This window comes from Lactuca sativa, chromosome 8, assembly GCF_002870075.4.
Source record: "Lactuca sativa cultivar Salinas chromosome 8, Lsat_Salinas_v11, whole genome shotgun sequence".
Classification (NCBI taxonomy): Eukaryota; Viridiplantae; Streptophyta; class Magnoliopsida; order Asterales; family Asteraceae; genus Lactuca; species Lactuca sativa.
Window position 1 is genome coordinate 46,351,916 of NC_056630.2, and position 5,296 is coordinate 46,357,211.

A 5,296-nucleotide genomic window follows, 5' to 3' on the forward strand; every position below is an offset into this window, starting at 1 on the left:
TTCTAATCCAAGAAGGAACATATAAACTTCGACTCATATGCTTGTTCTACTACTTGTTGAATCATACATAAAGGTACGTTTTATAACATCGAGTTACCAATGCGTTTTTGTACAATCAATGTTTAACCAACTCATATCTCTAGGTTTGAAGACTTATATGATATTACCGTATCACGATCACTCGAGATAAATTCCATGAAGTGATACAAGCGAGCATGGGTTGAATCCAATACTCAGAACTTATGAGTACTCATGAGTGTTGTAGCAACTCTTGCTATGTCCAACAACTTAGACATATACAAGCCAACTTCATGACAATCTTGTTTCATATCTACTTCCAACATATGACCGACTGTGGAGAATTTGAATAATATGATATTGCCATATTTATACCTATTTTTAGGCAATATTTAAATACATTTTTATTAATAAGTTGATAATATGTTTAGAATAATGGTACTTATGACTTTAAATTGTTATTTTCAGTCAATTAAAAGGATTTTCGAAGAGAGGGACCACAAGTGACAATATGGAGAACATGGGAGACTTGAAAGACAAGAAAAGAATAAATCCACGATAGATACTGAATTCACGACGTGGCGAAGTCGGCCACGACGTGGCATGAGAGTTCTAGAAGATAAACATCGCGATGCGGAGGATTCCTTGTACGGTACGGATAACTTGAAGCCCATGACGTGGCCTGGATAGCCACGACGTGGCTCGGGTTTTTGGAGATTATTTAAGTGCTCCAGATTATTACGAAAAGAAGAACCTTTTGGCTGAAGGAAAGAGTTCCAGGAGACGATTCAGAGCGAAATAAGGGTTCTGGAAGAAGGTTTTCAACACCAAAAAGAATAAAGGTTTATATTTTAGTTAATTAAGAACATGTCTTTTATTACTTTAAGTTGTGTTGGTTTATAAGTTGCTAGGATGGGCAGCTGAATCTAGCTACTCTTGTTTAGCTAGATGAAGCTTCAAACTTTTGAATAGTTCAATGTTTATGGATTAAGTTTAGTTGGTAAAAATTGCTTGTGTTTGATTTGTATCACCTAGCATGCTATTGTTTGTTTCTCTAATTGCTTGATTGCATGTTCTGTGTAGCTTAGTGACCCTTAACTGCATGAACTTGTTTACCTAATGATTTAGTGAACATTCAATTATTGGAGCTAGGATTGACCAATCTTAGTTAGTAATTAGAGTAATTAAGCTTAGCTGTGCTAGAGAACGTGTATTGTGACCATAATTGTGTTTATGTTACAAATCTTACATAGCATATTTACATTCATAATTAGTTCGGTGTTTAATTATGTGTGAACATACATGGTTTGACATGAATTAGTTAATTATTGGTAAAGTTAGAACTAAATTACTAATATAACTAAAAACCAACTTAACAATCCAAAATCATTAGCTAGCCATAAGGAAGAAGTGGATTCAAACTAAACAAGAGTGTGTTTTTACTTATTGAATTTGATTTAAGTTCATCTGATCTTGTAAAATCAGATAAAACCCCTTTTAAGCTTTTTAATAATCAGGTTAATTTAATAGTAAGTAAATTAATTAGAACACCATTCCCTGTGATCGACACCCGACTTACCCAAGCTATACTGTAATTTGACTAGGTACACTGCCTATAAGTGCATAGTTAGTTAAGTTTGTTAGGTTATAAATATTAAAATTAGTGAGTACTTTTGTGCACATCAAGTTTTTGGCGCCGTTGTCGGGGAACAACTTAGTTTTTATCTTATTTATTTGCATTAAAATTAATCGATCCTTCTTGTGGAGTAAAAACCACAAAAAGTTAATTTTTCAGCAAAATAAATTTTTTTCTGTCAGTCACAGAGTCCACGATGTGGGCATAGCCAGCCACGACGTGGACTATTAAAAAAACTAAATTTTTAGTTGTTAGTTAGTTTTTCTTATTTTAGTTCAGTTTTACGTTTTTAGTTTAGCAAGTTGCAGGAGTTCATGACCAGAAGCTCAAATACACCCTTGGTGCCACCACTTGAAGATCCTGAGTCTGCAATTCACAAGAAAAAGACGCCCTTACAAGAATTGAAGTCAACTTTTTCTAGGAAGTCGGGAAAGAAGACAGGAGAATCAAGTTCATCCTCGAGGCACAAGAGCAATCTTGAACATTTGGATCATACGCCCGTCCAAACCGAGTCCAAAAGCGATACCGAGCCGGAATTTGAAGAACACACGAGCAAACCCGAGAATGAGCCAAGGAACGAGATGGAATCAATTGAAGAAATGTCCATGGGAGCTTACAAGAAGCGGATCCGAGAAGATGTGGGTCCCGGTTTAGTCCAACCTGCAATACCTGCCACTGCCACATTTGAGTTGAAGGGGCACATATTGACTGCACTGAAGGACATCCCATTTTTCGGGAAAGATCATGAGGATGCTTTTAAGCATCTAGATGAAGTCAATGACATTTCAGATTACTTCAATATCCCAAATGTCAACAGAAACACAGTCTTGCTTAGGATGCTTCCCATCACTTTCAAAGGAGCTGCTAAGGAGTGGTTAAAAGCACTCCCACCGGGTACAATTACCACTTGGGATCAAATGCGTGAGCAATTCCTGGACCAATTTTGCCCGCCATCCAAGATAGACAAACTCAAGAAGGCAATAGCCAACTTTGAGCAACAGCCGGGGGAGTCATTATACGAAGCATGGGAGCGGTATAAGGGCTTGCTCAAAAATTGCCCTCAGCATGATCTAAATGTGCAGCAAGAGATGTCAATCTTTTATGATGGGGTCAACGTTGTGACAAGACAACTCCTTGATTCTCAAGGACCTTTGATAAAGAAAAACCCAAGGGAGGTCAAGGAGCTAATTGAAGAATTCGCAAAGCACTCTCGCGAATACCACAACCCTAGGCAAGATGGAATCAAAAGCGGTGGAGGGGCCCAAACTGAAGAAATAGCAGCTGTCATGGCCATGCTGAATAATATGGATCGAAGAATAACACAAATGGACCAGTCGATACATGCCATAAGAGTGGGTTGCGAGAGATGTAGTGGTCCACACTTGATCAAGGACTGCAATGTAGATGAGTTTGGGAACAAAAAAGCTCAAGTATGCTACTCTAGTGGGGATAAGTTTGATGAGGACTGGAGGAAATCGAAGAAGGAGTGGCTGCCATATGAAGAGTATAAGAAGCAAAAAGAAGAGAAGTATAGGCAGACAGGTCGAGGCTTTTATCAGAAGGAGCAGCCACCAGCCGAGAAGAAACCCGACCTAGAGACCATTTTGATGAAGTTTATGGAAGCTTCAGAAAAGAGACACGATGCCACTGATTCTGCTATTATGGAACAACAAACTTTGATAAAGAATCAACAAGCCTCCATCCATAACCTTGAAGTACAATTTGGTCAACTAGCCACTCTGGTTCATGAAAAATTGTCCCCGAAGAATCCCGAAGTAAAGACCCAATCTCACGTAATGGCCATCGATACTGAAGAAAATGCCATCTCTGAGTTCCTGGAGGCATTGGAAGAAGAACCACAATAGCCCGATCCAAAACCTAAGAAGTCAAAGTTCGGAAGTGAAAAAGTTGTTGAACCAGCTTCGCCACGACGTGGCACTCCTCTGGCCACGACGTGACGCATGACTGATAAAAAATTCTTTGAACCCGTTCAAGCTTATCAGTCACCTTTGCCATTTCCAACCCGAGCTGCACTTAGTCTACTGGAGAAGGAACATTTAGAGTTTGTAAAGCATGTGAAGGGGATCCCGATTAATACCCCCTTTGTCGAATCCTTATCCAAAACTCTCGAGAACCAGAAATTACTGCAAGACTTGATAGACACTCGCAGGCAATTAAAGAAGCAGTCAAAGGTGGTTCTAAGTGAACAAACCTCAAAAGCCGTGTTGGGAGAGACATCAGAAAAGATAGGGGATCCTGGACGCCTCACTCTTCCGTGTGAGTTTGGTAATAAAATGAAGGTTAATGCTTTAGCCGATTCTGGGGCTAACATTAACTTGATGCCCCTTTCATTTTATCAAAAGTTAGAAATTCAGAAGATGAAGGCTACAAAAATGAAGATTCACATGGCAAATCGTTCAGTGACACAACCCCGGGGCATCGTGGAGGATATTTTGGTGAAAATTGGAAAATTTGTTTTTCCAATAGACTTTGTAGTTTTGGATATGAAGGAAGATGTTCCAATAATCCTTGGTCGTCCATTGCTTAACACTGCTGGAGCTCTTGTTGATATTCACGAGTCTAAGCTCACTTTGAGGGTTGGAGATGAACAAGAAGTTTTTGGAATACAAGATGACTTCCAAGAGGATCAAGTTCAAGAAGAGGTGTTCACAATTAATGAAGACAATGAACTAGAAGAACTGGAAAAGCTTATGGAAGAAGAGATCAAGGCAGTTCATCAAGTCAAAAGAACAAAACCGAGGGTATCTGTTCCATATTTGATTGAAGTCATAGCTTACAAGAGTCTGCCTTCTTGGGTGAGCAAAGAGGATGAGGAGATGACAAGTGATGAAGAGGAGGTCACTTCAAAGGTGACAAAGCCGGTAGTGAAAGAGGAGAAGGAAGCTATGGAGTGCAAGGAACAAACTAAGGGCACAAAACGCAAGCTTGAAGAAGAGGGCAAAGCTAAAAAGGAGAATTCAAAGAAGGCATATAAAAGGCGAGTTCAAGCTTACAAGAGGCGATTCAAGGAACAAAAGATCTTAGTGGTGGACTCTTCAGAAGATTCAACGTAGAAGGCACGGAGTCAAGCTCAAGACTCCAAGAAAAAGAAGCGCTTCTCGGGAGGCAACCCGAGCTTGGTTTGCATTTTCTTTTCTTTTAATTTTTTTGTTTGTAATTAGGATAGATATCAACTCATCATCCAATAACTGATACTTAGTAAAGAATTAGCTGTGGGAAACTTAATTAATAAATGAGATGCAAAGTAGATAGTTAAAATTTATGATTTTGAAAACTTTTGCAATCAGGCAGTTTCCACGACGTGGGCAGATACAGCCACGTCGTGGTAAAAATGAAAACACGGGACCAGATGACAGTTTCGAAGTGCACGACGTGAGCATAGCTAGCCACGACGTGGCCTTTAAAAAGTCAGGGGGGACCATTTCCTTAAAACCCTTTGACCAATAATCCCCATTCCCATTTGATACTGCCACACGAACGGGAACCAAATACCCCACAACCAATTTCTTAATCTACTTCCAATTTCCTTGCAAGTTCTTGTCAATTAACTCTACTTGGTATGTGTTCTACTCATTAATTGTAGTTAGTTCTTACAATTTTAAATTTTCATGGTTAGGGTTT

General features: G+C 39.2%; 1 non-coding gene across 1 annotated transcript; it reads right to left on the minus strand.

Annotated features, from left to right (window-relative positions):
- Positions 1-2,619: 2,619 nt before the first annotated feature.
- On the minus strand, positions 2,620-2,726 carry LOC111918473 (small nucleolar RNA R71). Its single transcript, XR_002859253.1, has one exon. It is a non-coding gene; the product is annotated as a small nucleolar RNA R71 (small nucleolar RNA).
- Positions 2,727-5,296: the final 2,570 nt, after the last annotated feature.